Source organism: Pinus tabuliformis, chromosome 8, assembly GCF_031772625.1.
Source record: "Pinus tabuliformis cultivar Carrire ecotype Pingquan chromosome 8, CPIR1, whole genome shotgun sequence".
Lineage (NCBI taxonomy): Eukaryota > Viridiplantae > Streptophyta > Pinopsida > Pinales > Pinaceae > Pinus > Pinus tabuliformis.
This window is the reverse complement of record NC_142294.1, coordinates 1,070,644,722-1,070,663,575: the sequence shown is the minus strand read 5'-3', so window position 1 is coordinate 1,070,663,575 and position 18,854 is coordinate 1,070,644,722. Positions and strand designations below refer to the sequence as shown.

Sequence of the window (18,854 nt, the reverse complement as noted above, 5' to 3'; positions counted from 1 at the left end):
TGGAAAAAATGCTCTGGAGCCTTAGATAGCTTGATTAGAGACATATATGTTTTTATTTGTTATGACCGACCATGAGGTGGAATCACTGATTGAGGGTTGAGGTGGTTTGGCCTCTCGAATCCCTGGTTTGGTTTTGGTTGGTTTATTCCATGAGATCCCACATTCATGCTTGGAATATGGCACGGGGGTGACTGGATGAATGAGAGATTTGGTTTAGCCCAATATGTGGTCGGGTGGTTCATGGAAGTCCCTGATTTGGTTGACATTTTCATTTATTAATAAGAGGTATTTTCTATTGTGATCTATGAGCATATGTATTGATTATGATGGTGATATTATGGATGTGTTGCCATATTTTATATGTTGGTTATGTGATGTATATTGTCTATGTATTTTGACATGTTTGATGAATATATGAATGGTTGATGAATGCATGGACTAACAAATGTTATTGCAACTATTATAAGAAGGTATGAGACCTTCTTGGTGAATGTCAAATAAGTCTCAGACCCCTCTGTTCACATATGCATTCATGACTTGTAGATTACATGTCTGCCATATGTTTGACGAAATGATTTTCATGGTTAGGCCTAGTTAGGTCGAGTCCTCGATCAAGTTTTGTGTTAGAGGCTTTTTATTTGTGTTGTTCATTATTTTGCAAATTTTCATCAAGTTCTAGGTAGTGATAGGGAGTCTAGCCCTGAAAAGGTGGCGCAAATTTCATGGTTGCAGGCACAAAACTGGGAAATTGGGGCTGCAGTTGTAGGCTCATGCATGCGACTGGAGGCCTACTGTCACATGGATGTAGGCTTATGCATGCGACTGGGAGTCTAGATCACTGTAAAAAAAAATCTAACTCAGGTTCTAGGCACCTGGAGGGGTGGTTTAGCTCTTGGGGGTCCGGTAGCTCCTGAGGAAGGTCTTTAAAGTTTCGGTTTATCGATTCCACTTCCTTAATTGTACTTAGGAGTTTGATTCATATCATAATATATCTTCATTACATATTTACCCCAGTGGACTGGTGAACTTGGGTAAATGTGGGAGCAGGGTACTACATATTTCACCCATTATGTCCTGTTGGTATTGCATTGCCTCTTGCAACTACATAGGAAGAATTTAACCATGTTCAGTTCGAAGTTGATAAAGCCACTACATGTATTGAACACATTCAACACATATGCCAGCAAGTTCATGACATCTTGGATAAAGGCAATGCCAAGTAAGAACAATGACATGATCAACATCAGGTGCCACATAAGTTTCAAGTGGGCAACAAAGTCTAGTTGTATTTGCAGAAAGAACGCCTTGCTGGAGCCCATCAGAAGCTTCAACCACTCTGATACGGGTCTTACACCATCATCAAGGCTATGGGAGACAATAATTTTAGGTTCAATACCCCCCCATTCCTTGGCTTTCACCCCATATTCAATGTGGACCATCTTCAACCATACTTTCCACCTTTGCTAGACACATAAAACATTGTTGAGTAGCTAACACTAAAAGAGATCAACCCAAAATTCATTGAATAGGCCACAACTGATTGGATCATGGACACACAGATAAAAAGCACTCACCAACATTAGATCCAACTATATCGAATTGTCAAAGCTAGCCAAATCTTGCACTAAGGCAAGCGGCTCACCAGGGACCAAGTTCAATAATCGTTTCCCCATCTCATGGAGCCACTTAACGCAATGGGAAGCCTTGATTCATAAGGGGAGAGGTCTGATCTAGGTGGATATTCTAGTCACTCGCCTATTCTGCTCATACCCCTAACGCTGTTTCCTTTCAGTTTTTAATTCTAGCACAACTTTCTATTTTTTAGCAGTTTTTCAAGTCCTAAACTTTCGGATTCGTTTTGAGGCCCTAAATAATGTTTTTTTGGAAAATGCATCAAGATATAAGCTTGTTGGGAAATTTCTTTGTCCTTAGATAGATCTTTCTAATGAGGTATCATGTGTGCTAAACAAAAAACATATTCCCAAATTACCACCCTAAGAACTTGTCGTTCTAACTAATCCTAACGGGGCCCACAAAATATTGGCGCTTCATCTCTTAGGCTTAGGTTTTTGGATGTTTAGGGTTTCCCATTTTTTCGCAATAATAAAAAGGCATTTGAGCCTTATTGTAACACAGTTCAGAAGACACGTAGCTATGACATCTCTTTTCAGAGATAAGCTACCAATGCCCAAACTAGTTTATTTCTTTTCTACATGTTAACAATTTTGTAAAAACTCTAATATCTACCAAATTATATATATATATATATATAAATCCTTAATAGTCTAAATATTTTCTACAACACTAAATTGTTAATCTTTCTCACTACACATGTTTTCTGATATATTCCAATCTCAAGTCAATTCCAACGTTAACGCATCAAGCTACCAACTTTGTTACCAAACCATCATACCAAAGCTAATAACCAACACATCAAGCGCCGATTTCTAATAATTATACATATTATATTATATTTTTCCTACTTGATATGTTTGTTTATATTCACTATATCATCTCAAATAAAAGAGTGGCTTCTTTTAATTCTCTTTCTATTTTCCGAGTTCTATATTGTCAATGGTCATAGGCATATGAATAGGTAAATATATATCTAATGGCATCTTTGATTGCTTACATGTTCGTGTTAAATATACAATTACAATTAATGATAATTGGTAAACATAATCCTTGTGATATTTGATTCAACTAAGGTATTTACACATAAAGGTTTATTATGCCAATACCTGACAATATTCGTGCTTTGGTTACATTTCATTATGCTACGTTCATCCTTGTGTAGAAATTTATATTGTTAACCCTTTTCCTGCTTTTATACACGTGTTATTATATTTCTAGCATAATTCTTAATCTAGTGATACATTGGAATTCATATTGTCTCTACGGTAACTAATGTTCTGGAGAATTCTATGTGTGACATGGTCTTTTCTGAGCACTCCACTATTTGATCGATGACTCTGACTATTTGCATTTGAATTGATGTTATGAGATTGTTTAGGGTTTCTAAAACCCTAATGGCTACTCCCTCGCTCTTAATCGTATGTTCACTTGTCGAAAATTTTGCACTATCTCTTTTGTTAGGACTGTTGGTTTATGCTGCTAGCTTCAGCTAGAGTTTTGTGTTAATTTCAACGACACTTACCGTTTTCACTGCTGAATGGTTGATAGGTGTCTTTGAATTCTTTATCTTTGCATGTACTGTCTCCACCTATTGAATGGTGGCAGTTGACCTAACAATTATAGAGGGGCGACTAATTGTTGAATTCACTGACCAGACTGAGTTTAATCTAGGTAAAAAATGCTCTTTAAAATGGTTTCCCTCCAGTTGTAGGTCCTTCATTTTTTTCACTTTTCCTGTACAATAACACCCTTCTTTTACTTATTTGTGTGCTTATTTTGTTCTACAGGTAGTGGAGAATATCTCTGGGGTTTTATATATGTACTTACCTGGTGTCTTTGAAGAGATTGACTGGTGTTATCAATGAACTTGCAAAAATTCCCGTCGGTAAGTGCCACTAAAAAATACTAAAGGGTTTACTATTCATTTTCGATTGACTGGTGTTATCAATGAATTTGCAAAAATTCCCGTCGGTAAGTGCCACTAAAAAATACTAAAGGGTTTACTATTCATTTTCTCTTCCATGTTCTTGGCTTGAGTAAATTTATTGTAAAACCCCTTTTTATTTACCCTTCAGAGTCCCAGTGATGCGGGGGAGCGCCCCCCCCCCCCCCTTCGAACCCGCTCCCGAAGCGCGCTCCGGGCGGGAGCGGCTCGGGAGCGGGTCGGGAGCGCGCTCCCCAAATCGCTCCCGGACGGGAGCGATTTTCGGGAGCGCGCTCCCGTAAAAAAATTTGCGCTCCCTGGTCTGTGAGGGAGCGCTTCAGGGAGCGATCGCTCCCGCGCTCCCGGAGCGCTTTTTAATGCCCGGGAGCGATCGGGGAGCGATCGCTCCCTGATCGCTCCCGGGCATTAAAAAACGCTCCGGGAGCGAATTTTAAAAATTCGGGAGCGATTCGGCGGAAAAAAATTCCGCGGACCCGAAAAAAACAAAAAATTTAACTTATTTTTTTGGATTTATAAGCCCAATGGGCCAAAACAAAATCATTTCAATGAGATTGAGCTTGAGTTTGAGAGCAAAGGAGCAAGGAGCAAGAGCTGAGGAGCAAGGAGCCAGAGCTGAGGAGCGAGGAGCAAGTGCCAAGGAGCGAGGAGCAAGCTTGCAGAGGTAAGTAACTTAATCATTTAGTTAGTTTAGCTGGTTAGGTGGTTAGTTTGGTTAGTTTAATTTACCTGTTTGAGTTTAAAGATCATTAATTTAAATTAAATTAATAAATTAAATGAATTAATCCCAATAAACTAAATTAATTTGCAGATTCAAGACTCAAACCCTACAAACATCAAACACGATGGACCTGGGGATTTTTATTGGCATTTTCCTCTTCCTGGTCCCTTTTCTGGTTATTATGGTGGTGGAGAGTAGGAAACGGAGAGGGCCTGAAACTGAAGAGGTGGATGAAGAAGCCGGAGGAAGTCAAATAGGTGAAAACCCCAGTGAGGAGGATGTGGAGGAGGGTGAACATGAGGGTCAAAAAACTAAACAAGACCAAACTCCATTGTGGAAATATGTTCAGAGGCCTGAAGCAGGGAGAGGGGGTGGAACCACTAAATTTCATTGCCCCCATTGCAATTCTGATTTCACAGGCTCATACACCCGTTTGAGAAGACACCTTTGCGGGAAAAGGGCATGGGATGGAGAGAAACAAATAGGAATCAGAACTTGCGACAAGGTGTCAACAGAAGATAGAGCCAAATACATAAAGGAAGAGGAGGACGCCCAATACAAAGCAAAAAGATCAAGGGGTTTCTTTGAAAGCTCACAAAGAACTCCTTCAGCATCCTCCCAAGGCAGTGGATATGGACATGGAGGCTCAGGGTCATCATCTTTACGCCGTAGAACCATATCAGATTTCCTTGATGAGGGGTGTAGGAATGATGTGGATTCAAAAATTTACAGGTTCCTCTATGCAAATGGGATACCATTCAATGTTCTACGCTCACCTTATTGGCACGAAATGGTTTCTGCCATAAATGATGCCCCTAAAGGATACAAGAGCCCTGGGTATGACAAGGCAAGAACAGTTGGCCTTGATCATGAAAAAGCAAAAATATCACATTCTTTGAATAAAATGACAAGTTCTTGGACTGACAATGGGGTGTCCATTGTATCTGATGGATGGACAAATGTAAAAGGCAAGCCATTGATAAGTGTTCTCGCTGTGTCCCGAAGTGGTCCCATTTTTCTAGCTGCACATGATTACTCAGACAAGTTCAAGACCGCTATCAACATTGCAGAAGCATTGCTTGAAACAATTGAGCGTATTGGCCCATACAATGTCATCCAAGTCATCACTGATAATGCTCCTAATTGTAAGGCAGCGGGAGCAATTATTGAGGATAGATACCCGAACATATTTTGGTCTGGATGTTTGGTTCACACATTGAACCTTCTGTTGCATGATATTGTCAAAAACAAAAATGAACAATACCAATGGATTGGTGATTTGTACAAGAAAGGAAAAAAAATGATAAAATTTATTACAAATCATAGCAATACCCATGGCCTTTTCCGCAGTCACTCGAGATTGGAGTTGCTGAAGATTGCGAGGACTAGATTTGGTAGCTATTACCTCACCTTCAGGCGCCTTTTGAAGGTAAGAGAGGGTTTAGCTAGCATGGTATCAAGTCCAAATTGGCAGGTGTTAAAGGAAAGGGCTACAAATGTAGCTGACATTGCAGGTTTTGAAACGGTGGAGGAGGCCGCTCTTGATGGGCAGTTTTGGACAACTGTGAGACAGGTATTGGATTTCACCAAGCCAATTTATAACATGATTCGGTTTGCAGATACAGACAAACCAGTGATTGGTGAGGTGTATGAGCAAATGGATACCATGTTGGGGGAAATAAAAGACATTGTTAATAACAGAGATCCCGACTTGTACAATCTGATTCACGATTGTGTGTGTCAACGGTGGAAAAGGCTTAACCTTCCACTACATTGCTTGGCGTATATCCTTACGCCAAAATACTACTCAGATTCTTGGTTGGGCAAACCTGCAGCAGGGGGTGGTGTTAGGACCAAACCCCATTTAGATCGAGAGGTAACTAAAGGATATCTGGATGCATTAGAAAAGTTGGTGCCTGACAGGGAGGAATGTGCAGCTGTGCGCCTTGAAATAGGCAGATACTTCACTGGCAGTGGTTTGTATGGTAACTTCCATGCAATGGACGACAAAGATAAATTTGATTCTCTCACATGGTGGGAAACATATGGCGGCGATGGACTTTTGCGAAAATTGGCATTGAAAGTTCTTGCACAGGTTGTAAATTCTTCTTCTGCAGAGAGGTGTTGGAGCACCTACAGTTATATACATAATGTGAAAAGAAACAGGCTCAACGAAAACCGAGCAGAAAGCTTGGTTTATGTGCACTACAATTTGAGGTTGTTGAGCCATTACTGTGATCGGGCTAATGAAGATCCCACATATAAAATTTGGGACAATCACCCTGAGGACGACAATTTGGAAGATGGCATTATACATATGGAAGAACTAGAAGATGAGCTTGTACGGGATGAAGCTGAAGCAGCTGCAGCAGCCATGCCACCTCCACCTCCACCATCCAGTTCTCGGGGCCCGAGTCTTGTTCCATTGCTGTCGCCACCTCCATCGACACCCTCGCGTGGAGGCTCTAGTTCTGGTCGTCGGTCTGGGCGGGAGACTCCTAGAAGACCGCCAAGACCTACTTATACTCCTGGAGACTCTCGTGGCAAGGGCCACTTGTAGATTTACAGTTTACTTGTCTTTTTTAGTTTCTATTAGACTTGTGACTTGTCACTTTAGTTTTCATAACTGTTCAGTGTTGAGTTTTGAGTCCTTGACTCTTGACTCTTGACTCTTTCATATCATTATGACATTATGATATTTTTTGTAAACATTATATCACTGGTGACTGTGACAATGAAAATTTGAAGTTTGAAGTTGGGCCTTGGCAATTATAACTCATTGGTAATGATTGTGAATTATGAATATGATGCTTTGTGAAAGACTAAAGTTGTTTCATTTCATCTCATTATTCATGTTTCATTTTATAAATTTTTAACATTTCATATCATGTTAACAGTTAGAAGTTAGGACTTAGAAATATCTTCGATATTACTTCTTGTAATGGTTAAACTTGGCTTACAAGTACAACTTGTTACTTTGGTGATCAATGATGATAAATGTTATTGAATTGAATGTTATTTTAATTTATTATTTTACTAAGGTTGATGACGATTATAATTTCTAGATGATTGATGTGATATGGTTCAATGATCAATTTATGTTTTTTTATGTTTTTTATGTCTATTTCATCATTCTACATGTTTTTGTTGACATATATGTATCAAAAATTAAAAAATATAAAAAATATATATATTTTTAAAAAATCGCTCCCCGATTCGCTCCCAAACCGGGAGCTTCTGAAAATGGTCGCTCCCGCTCCCGCTTCCGCTCCCGCTCCCCGCTCCCAAGTAACACTGCTTCAGACTATTCGAGAGGGTTTCTCCTCTCTACTGCTTAGGGTTTTTACGCTGTGGAGGTTTTCAGTGAACTGAAATAGGGTTTTCCCTCTCTGCACAATATATGTTACAATTGGTCTCTAACCTATTTACAATCTGCATTTAAATTACTTTTTAGTCGTACGCAACTCTCAGCTCCACAAGAAATACTCAACAGGGTTTTTGAGTTTGTCTAGTTTTGAATGAGGAGATGCTCTACTACTGTTATTCGTCTATTATAGTCTGCACTTGAACTCTCCAGAAGTCAATGTGTTTGTTATACTTCTTATTTATCTATCTTGTTCTATGTACAAGACCATTTTTTAGTCCTGTTTTTAGTTCTATTTTCCTATCGGACAGACTGGGTCCTTTCCTTTGAATTATATAGATATTACACAAAATTTTTCTCACCTTCCCTGGTCTGTGCCAAAGCGCACAAGTTACACAGTTTTTAACTCAGGTGTATTTGCTTATGTGGCAGTCAAGGTTCTTGAGCGAATTCCCTGTGCATGTATGGTATAATCCTTATCTTGGTTGGGAAAAAGTTTGTAATTTAATTTCATTTCAACAGTGGTATCCTTAAATGGTAATAATCCCGAAACTCCTCCATTACTTGTTTCAGGTGCTACTCATTTCACCCTTCTTGGATTCAAATAACGATTGGTTACTTTGGAACTATCAGTTTTTTTCTCACAGTTCAACTCTTTCTTCCAGCTTAGATTACTATTCAGTTTTTCTTGAGTTCTCATGAACAAGGCAATTGCATAGCAACAAAGACAATACCTATTGTCCTGCTAGTTTTTCTCTTGGGTTTTCATCATGTCAAGTACCATGGGAAAACATGTATTTCCTTGGGAAATAGCACTTTTGTCGTATTAATAGGCAAATATGCCTAAATAGAGTCTCTATATAGTCAGTATAAGATAATTTATAGAACTCTCCTTGCTAAAACTTTTTGTAGCTGGACTTGTCTGTATAAAGAAGTTTGTAGAAAAACACCACGGAAAATTTGGGAAGATCAATTCCGAAGGGAATTTTTTAAATTCTATCGGTCAGACTAGCAGGGTCTATCCACGGAAAATCTGGGCAGGTCTATCCACCCCGAAGGGAATCTTTTAAATTCTATCGGTCAGACCTGGGCAAATCAACCTTGAAGGGAATATAAATTCTATCGGTCAGACTAGCAGGGTCTATCCACGGAAAATCTGGGCAGGTCTATCCACCCCGAAGGGAATCTTTTAAATTCTATCGGTCAGACCTGGGCAAATCAACCCTGAAGGGAATATTTTAAATTCTATCGGCCAGACTAGCAGGGCCTATCCACAGAAAATCTGGGCAGACTTTTAATTCTATCGGCCAGACTAGCAGGGCCTATCCACAGAAAATCTGGGCAGACTTTTAAATTCTATCGGCCAGACTAGCAGGGCCTATCCACGGAAAATCTGAGGAGATCAACCTCGAAGGGAATCTTTTAAAGCCTATCAGCTAGACTAGTAGGGCCTAGCCCCAAGAGCATCAAGGAGAATTGACCTTGTGACCTCCCAATCGGCTAGGTACTTAACAACGAGGACTCGACCACTTGAGCTAACCTTTGGGGCTACATGATTTTATAATGTTATCTAAAAAGAAAATGGATTTCTCTAATTCGAAAACGGTACTAGTCTTTAATCTCTTTAATCTGTGCTATACAAATTTATGACTACACTCTTCCTCTCTATGTTCATAATAAAAATATATTTGATACATAATCGTTTTATCCACAATTCTTACACCTCGTTACCTTTAGAACATATTATTATATAGGTATTTGTATATCCACAATTCTTACACCTCGTTACATTTAGAACATATTATTATATAGGTATTTGTAAGTATTCACTGCCTATACTTACTTGTAGAGTGAATCATTTGTATAATTGTCTACTTATTTTGACAACCTTGTTTCCTTTATAATTCTCTCTCTTTATATATATATGTTATCATTTGTATAATTATCTACTTATTTTGAAAATGTTGTTTCCTTTGTAATTCTCTCTCTTTATATATATATATATTCTTTGCGGGACTTCGAAATTTTTACTATGTAATATCATATCATGTGATTCCCTATGTACCAATACTTTCATATCAACAATATTTGCCTAACCTTATATATATATGTTCTTTGCGTGACTTCGAAATTTTTACTATATAATATCATATCATGTGATTCCCTGTGTATCAGTACTTTCATATCAACAATATTTGCCCAACCTTACACTATTATAAAAAAATACCTTTTTTGCTACTTCTACTACATCATTTTAACATTTATGAAAACAAATTGTAACTTCACCAAAGATTATCTGCATATTTACATCTATTAATCTTTCCTCAAAATGAATAATTGATTACAAAAATATTTTCAAAAATAATATTTAGATACCAAATTTAGAATGCACGTAAGATAAATTCACATGCTCATATTCACGAAGAAATCCTTTGTTTCCATTTTACTTTTTTCACAAAGAATATGATTATAACTTTAGGACAAAATAAAATAGATAACTTTTGGGATATTAAAAGAAGTTAGAAAACATCGATTTGAAAGTTTTTTAGTTGGAAAACTAAGAGTCAAGTACTTGGCTCCTACCTTCCTTGACAAATTTTCTGTTGGCTTCCCCAAGCAATTAGGCATACAATTAATTTTTTTGTATGTTTCTCTTATTATGATTTTCTTCACTCTCCCAAGCCTTGTTTTCTCAGAAAATTATGAGACAAAAGCCAGAAAGTCCAAAGATTTTTATCCATAGTTAGTTGCTCATTAATGGGCTCTTGTTTCCCACTTTTGGAGACAACTTCTTGTCTTCAAGGAAACATTAAATCGATCAATACAATAATTTCATAATTAAATATAAACACCCATATTAGATGCCTAGGACTTGATGATGGATAATTTTTTTTTTTCCAAAATAACTTGCAACCTTTTTCCTCTTTCAGCCATTTGTACTTCAACTATTACTTTCCAAATTTTTTTATTCATAATATAAAACATAAATACAAATTTACAACAATAATTGTACATAAATTATTATCAACAAGATTGTTGATAATTAAGTATTTGTTTGTCTTTCTAATGCAACACACTAACTCAATAATTTAAAATTATATAAATGTAAAAATAATGAAGTCCTTAAGTTGAGAGATATCACATATTTTCAGTGGTTGCTATTAATTAATTGAAATTATGTTTCGTTGTATATCTGTATCATTGTTTAAATCTATATTTCATTTCTTTCCTTCACAAATCTAGATCAATCATGTAACAACAAGAGTTGAACACACAACATTTACAAGATAACCCACACGTGTTATAATTGCACCACAACTCTCGCATCTTTTCTAGGAGAATTATTGAGAATCAAGGATTATAAGTAGGAAAGGTAGTTGATTATGGACTTGGGGGTTATGTGTTGTCTTAACTAAGGGGTTTGTTGGGTGGAGAGTTTTCCCCCATATGTTGGTTGCAGTGAACATGATCAAAGACTAGATCACAATGGTTCCACGTTCACAACATTCTTAGTAAGTTGATTTTGTAGAAATTCCTTGTAGATTCAAACTACCTATGTAATATGCTAAAACAAAAGACTTGAATCTACTCTACTCATTAGCGGAAACAATAAATTGATCATGAAATCACAACATAAACATGAGACAAGATTCAATCACATATGCTCAGAGATTTATCTAAGGAGAAAAGTTGCTGCTCAAAACGCCTTCCTATCTATATATTGCATTAGATCAGAAAATAGAGAAGAAATACAATGCTTTTTTAAGCCTGAACAATTTATGCACAAGTATAATCTATCTCACTTCCTCACAAGCTTAATCTTGCCAATACTTAACCAATTTTGCGCAATGCCAAGCTCTTATTTCCTTACGTTGTTTCCTTGGGAATTAGTCCCCTAATAATTAGGGAAATTCCCAATTATAATTGCGTAATCCCTATAGGCCCTTCTTTGACTTCTTGCACCACTTGTACAAATTGGAAAATTATACCACTGATAGTATACTTCCCTTGAACTCCAATCTCAACTGAGTAACTCAAATTTCATGCATGCATGAGTTAATTATGGCTGATTTATCAGTTAGCTGGTTGAACACATGAAGTTGCACCCCACTTCTAGACCTCCTACTAGTTCCTTCAACAATTGTAACTAGTTTAACTGAATTAAACTATTACAACTTAAATTAAACTCAACCTAGGCTCCTAAAATTTAGGAACCACTCTGCTTGACTCAAGTTAGGCCCTCAATTAGAACTAAATGAGCCAACTAAGCGAAATTAACTTAGTTAACTCATTCTTGTTGTCTTGTGATGTGGAATTACAATTTTCTCCTAATTTAATTCATGGGAAAATTAAATTAGAATTTTTTTGTTGCCATTTTCAACACTCCCTCTCAACAAAAACGGGATTATCTGCTACCCCAATCCTGCCTCTATGGAACTCGAATTTGCATCTTGACAGTGCCCTTGTCAAAATATCTACATCTTGTTCCTCTGTAGGAATGTACTCCAACAACATGATTATCTTTTGCACAAAATCTCGTAGATGGTGATACCAGATGTCGATATGCTTGAAATGATCATGAAAAATTGGATTCTCAAAGAGTTTGATACAACTATGGTTGTCACAGTAAATCATGGTGGGATAGATCATCTGACCTAATAATTGAACAAGAATCTTCATCATCCAGATAACTTCATAAGTTGCTTGACGAGCATCCATGTACTTTGGTTTTGTTGAACTAAGTGCAACTAATCTCTGCTTCCTGCTATACCAAGAATGCTGCTAACCCAATACTAAAGATGCCTCTTGATTTGATCTTCCTGTTTGATGGACTGCCTGCCCAATCTGCATTTATGAAACCTTTCAACTTCACTTCCTCTGTCCATCTGTACCAAATACCATACTAAGTAGTGCCTCTGAGGTATCTCAACACATGCTTTGCTGCATCCCAATATAGTTTGGTTGGATTAACCATTGCTTGACTAAGATGGTTAACTGCATAACACATGTCCAGTCGTGTGTTCACCAAATACATAAGTGAACCCACAAGTTGTCTGTAGATGGTAGCCTCCACTACTTCACCTGAAGTAGCATCTTCCTTCCTCCAATTCCTTGCTAGAGGAGTCTCCATGGGTTTACTGCTCTCCATGTGGAACTTCTTCAGTATCTTGTTAGCATACTTGCCGTGAAAGAAAAATATCTCCCCATATCCTTGCCATATTTCCATACCGAGGAAGTAATGCATGAGCCTCAGGTCCTTCATATCAAATTCTCTTGCAAAATCCTCTTTGCAAGACTTGATCAACTTCTCATCACCGGTTAAAATTAAATCATCGACATATAATACTATAATCAATAATTTACCTTCAACAACAATATGGTAAAGGTTTGCATCTGCTTCACTTTTGGTGAAGCCTAACTTGGTGAGATAACTATAGATCCTAGTGTACCAAGCACAAGGTGCTTCTTTCAACCCATACAACACTCTCTTGAGACTATACACATGCAACTCTATTTCGACAATTTCAAATCCTTCCGATTGCTCAATGTACACATCTTCTTCAATCACTCCATTGAGGAATGGTGTCTTCACATCCATCTGATGTATCTTCCATCCCATCTGTGTTGCAAGAGCTAGAATTGATCTGATTGAAGATTACCTTGCTACTGGAGCAAATGTCTCCTCGTAATCAATTCCATCCACCTGAGAGCACCCCTTGGTGACAAATCTGGCCTTGTGTTTCTCAATTTTTTCGTACGTTTCTTGCTTCACTTTGTAGATCCACCTCGAACCTACCACTGACTTGTTCTCTCGTCTTGGGACAACTTCCCAAACATTATTTCTAACTATGGAATCATATTCTTGTACCATGGCATCAACCCATACTAGCTTCTACACTACTTCCTCAAATTAGGATGATTCTATGTCAACTAGCTCACTCATCAGAGCCATGTACCCGGTGTACTAATCTAGTGACCTCCTCTTCCTGCACTTTGATGTGGGTGCTCCCAAATTCTCTCTAGCATCATGCAATAATCTGCTATCTCCCCTGGTGCACTTCCTTCGATCTATGGATGTCTCTGCATGAGTGGGTGCTTCCACTCTCTTCTCCTATTCTTGTGGCTGCTTATAACACCCTCCTCCCATATCTACCCAAGTAACCAGCCAACCAAGGTAAACATGTGATGAGAGGCTACTATGATATGATTCAAACTCCTAGGTATCCTTAAGGAAGTGGAATCGATGGAAAACCATCAAACATACCTTCCACATCAGCAACAACACTCCCAGGAGCCATCCAACCTACACAGGTATCATGCTCTAGGGTCCCACTAAGTTTTTAAGCTATTAAACCTCTGGACACTCCCATGTTATGGGCTTACCAGTGTCCAGAGAGCTTTGGACACTCCGACAAGCCTACATGCCTGTGTCTAGGGACTATTTCCAGCAGACCTGTGCCAGAGTCCATGTGATTTAAGGCACTTTTCAAGCCCAGAATTCTGGCCACTCCCTAGAACTTGCTATAACTTACAAAATCCATTAAACACATGATGAAAAGACTAATAAACCAAAAACTAACCCTAGGGCTAGGCCTGGCCATCCCTAACTAGGACTGACACTCTGTCAAACACTTGGCATCAATGCAATCTACAGGTCTAGGATACAATACAGAGCATGAATGACTGAAAAATATTACGTGACATGACAAGAAGGATCACCACCTTCTCCCTTGAATTGTTATGATATTAATTAGGTCTTGCATCCATTATCCTTTTCGTTACAAGTAAATACATGAAATAACCATGTCATGAAATAGTCAATTAACCATGCTTATAACCAATATAAAACCATGGAAATAATAGTGAGATAACAACCATCAAATCCACATATAAACAAGTACAAAAGCAACATAAATTAACTTTTATTAAACATAGGCAAATCCGACCAGGTTTGGGACTTCCATGTTTCACTCGATCGTAAGCATCGCTAAACCAAATCTTTCTTTCAACCAATCACCCCCGCACCATATTCCGAGCATGAATGTGGGATCTCATGGATAAACAAATCCAAAAACAACCAAGGGATCTAGAGGTTAAACCACCTCCACCCTCACCAAACTGTGATCATACCAAAACTGATGCTCCGATCACAAAAGAAAAACAAACTTGGAATTCCATCCAAAATCCATCATTATCCTTAAGGAATTTTCCATCTCCTTGTCTCTCAGGATTTACTGCAATCCAATCCTGGATCACTAGGCCCTAAACTGAGACACCTCCCTTAGGATTTATCGTGCATCCCACCAAAAATAGTCAAGGGATTCCTATGCCTTTGGGAATGAACCTTAAGACCACCTTTGCCCCGGATTCTGAAATCCATCCAACAATTCCAAAGCTCAAAATTGAGATCAATCATCCAACCACACCATGGCATCCGGTAAAATGCAAGGCTAGGTTAAAAAATATTGTCATAACCCGGAAATACCATGCCACTGACAATAAGAGAACCATACACCAACATGTAAAGCCATGCATGTCAAAACCAACTAGGAAATCACACATGCAATACATTACCTACAAGTATTCGTGCTGAAGCTGCTTGATCTTGATCTTCCTTGTTTGCTCCTTGCTTTCCTTCCTTCCCTTTTGCTTGCTTTTCCTTCCTTGATCCAATGCTAGAGTGCTCCAAGAAAATGCTAAGTGTCCAAACTGAGAGTGAGAGAGAGAATAACTAGAGAGCTCCAAACTAAACTGACCAAGCCTGCGAACTTATCTTCAGAATAATTTTTATCAATAAGGCCTTAATTTTCTTCAATTTCCATTATTTTCCTTCATTTTCCTCCTCACATGCAACCTATGCCCTTTCACCTCCCTTTTCTCATATTTTCCTTTATTATCATAAATACATGTGCCAAAAAATGCCCTTTTACCTTTTTAATGCCTTAGCCTTTGCCAATTTGCTTTAGCCATAAAAACATCTAGTGATGCCCATTAGGAAATTTTTTCCCAATCATTCAACTTGGAATACATGTCCCTTACCTGTGGTCATATTTTTGCCTTTATTAACTTTTATTACATGGAATTTTCACCAGGGTTGTTACAGAACCCTCCCCCTTGGGGAACACCATCTTCGGTGTTAAACCACACCAAGACCTCAAAAAAACCGCCGAAAAGAAAACATACTATCCATGGAGCTTTATAACTTAGCTCATTGCAGTGTTTACAATGAATGATTTGCTCAAAAGCAAAACATCATGACAACATATCACATATTGGTCTTTATAACATAGCTCATTACAATATTTACAATAACCACATATACACATATTCACATTTTCTAAACCAACAAATAAAAGGATACGATGCCCATATCAATCAACAAGGGAATCTATAGGATCACACCTCCACCCTCAAAATAGTACCAAGATTCACCTCCTTCCCAAGAAGTCAAGAATCCATTGCAAGAGCCAAAGTATGCATCAATGTCTAGCACTATAATCCCGCGCTACATGTCCCCTCCGCAAACAGTTACCGACTCATTGTTCTAGGGCACACTCCTAATGTGCATCTGATTCCATCTAGAAATGCTAATGAAAAAAACAAATCCATCCCTGACCTTCCCTTCTCTACTACATAGTCCCTCGAGCAATCCGATCACCCCCTTCTGTGCAATCACTCATGTTCCAAGTTCCCCGACATCCCCTATCGCGGGTGATCCATCCCTTAGCAAGGCTTCCTCATGTTAGAAGGTACAAAAACCAAGACATATACCTACCTCAAAACCATCATACTAGTCATAGCATGCTCATAGTAATAAATGGACACTATTGGGTATTAGTGTTCCACACTGGCCCTGCTCCTGAAGTGCTTTACGAGAATACTGTTGCATGTTCAAATTTATTTCACTGCTACTACTAATTCTTGTAACCAGTTTCAACCAGCCAATGGGGCATTTCATGCTTTCCTGCACCAAGCATATAGATTCCATTAGATTAAAATAAATTGAAATAACTTCAAATCATACCTCATTGGTAGCTTTTCAATAAGGTACACTTGTAATCTTGTTTACTTCCGTCACAACAAGTCAAAATAACATATTTGACCAAATCATCATGTATAAATATATCACATCAGGTTAGCTCGAAACACAACCATTATAGATCAAAATCATAAATCAATGTAACCATCATAAACCAAAATCATAGATCACACATAATCATTATAGACCAAAATCATAAATCACATGCATAATAAAACTGAAATAAACTACTGATACTTATCGTTTAATCAATCCTTAGCATCTACCTTTTTCTTTGTTCCATTCGCACACTGGATCAGTTGCCACACCCGACAAATGCCCAGTGCCTTATCCTCAACAATGTGCACATACACATAGTGTACATCACACACTATAGAGTCTCCAAAATATCTTCAAAATATTGCCCACTCTCACCTTTATCGCCACCATTTCATTCACATGTCGCAACTCCATAACCATATAATCTTTCATTAGCCTCCATTTTCATAATTATATGGGTTCCATTTGTGTTTTCCTAAAGTTAATGATTTCTAGTATTATAAGTGAATTAAATGGTTAAAACTTGGAAAAATGACATATACTTGCTAATACTTAAAAGTGGCTTGAGTTTCATGACATGTGTAGGTCATTTGGAAGCTTCCAAGGCACCCTTATGTGGCCTCTAATGCTCAAATTAGAATTCCTTTCAAGATATGGAAGAAGATTTGGATAAAGGTCAAAGAGGATATGCATCTCATCAATACCTATTTGAGTTGTAACTCTATGAGATTTTCTAGGGATCTAGGGAGAGAATAATGGACCTCCATTAATGAGGTAGCTTCTTATGTTTTTGTATTAATATGAGAGCCTTATCCTTTCAAAGGCATGTGTAAAGTTGGGGAAATGCTCATGTTTTGAATATATAATTTAGATTTGGCACCATGCTCATGAGTGATGTTCACTTTGATTTGGTTATGCTTGCATTTGGAGCCTCTCAACTTTCCATTTCTCATGCTTTTGGATTGGCCACCTACAATATGTGAGATTTTATTGTTTTTCATAGATTGAGATTGATTGCTTTCATAGATTAAGATTTATTTATTTCATATCCTTTCATGTGTGAGAGGTTAAGAGTGATTGTTTTTATTTGCTTTCTATCTAGAGGTTAAGAGCGATTGTTTTTATTTTCTTTCTACCTAGAAGTTAAGAGCCTGTGTGAGAGGTTAAGAGTGACCTTTTTTCTTTTTTCTTTTTTTCTTTTTTACCTAGAGGTTAAGAGCGATTGTTTTTATTTGCTTTCCTATATAGAAGTTAAGAGCAATTGTTTTTATTTGCTTTCATATCTTTTCTTGTGTGAGAGGTTAAGAATGATTGTTTTTGCTTTCATTTCCATGTAATTTCAATTTCGCGCGATGTAGTATAATTTTTTTTTAATTGATTGTTGAATTAGAATAGGTGAATTTGGTTTGTCATTATTTGGTTTCATAGTTAGATTGATCTAAATTGAAAGTTAATTTCTAGCATATACAATGGATGCACGCTTCGCAAGTTTTACGAAACCTCCGGGTTGACAATTAAATGATAGGCAATTAATTTGCCTCAACACACTCATACAACCACAAACGACATACAACACCATGCAATACATGCACCTACACCTGACATACAATGCATACACCCACACCTAGTGTACAACACATCACAATACATACACCTACATCCAGTGTACACCACAACACAATATGTTATCATTGAGCTAATCGAGTTGGGTTGTGTCAACCTTTAACCCAGCATAACTATTTCAGACCAATTGGACTGGAAGTTAGCCCTTCCAATCTGAGAGGGCTCTCTCAAATACTTATCAATTTCACTTGAAAACAACTCAAACTACAGATGACTAACTCTGATTTTTAATGTGGTTTTATAGGTGAAGGAAAATGTGATGACTGCCACCATTGGACATGGAGTCAAATTAAAGCAAATTAAGGCTAACAACAATGTTTAATGGAAGTTGAGGCATCTCTGGCTTTAAAAAGATTATCAAATGAACATTCACAGTCATACATAGTAAGTGAAGGAAATTGGAGCAGTTTGACAAGATTTCCAAGTAATCAAAATACTATGTAAAATAAAAACAACATGGTAAGAAACACATGAAAGCCATGACATGAAT

The 18,854-nt window shown here is 37.7% G+C and overlaps 1 long non-coding RNA gene across 1 annotated transcript; it reads left to right on the top strand.

Annotated features, from left to right (window-relative positions):
* The first annotated feature begins 3,105 nt into the window (after positions 1 to 3,105).
* LOC149239034 (uncharacterized) lies at positions 3,106 to 17,611 on the top strand. The gene is made up of 3 exons (XR_016245425.1): positions 3,106 to 3,306; positions 3,423 to 3,520; positions 17,327 to 17,611. It is a non-coding gene; the product is annotated as an uncharacterized LOC149239034 (long non-coding RNA).
* Positions 17,612 to 18,854: the final 1,243 nt, after the last annotated feature.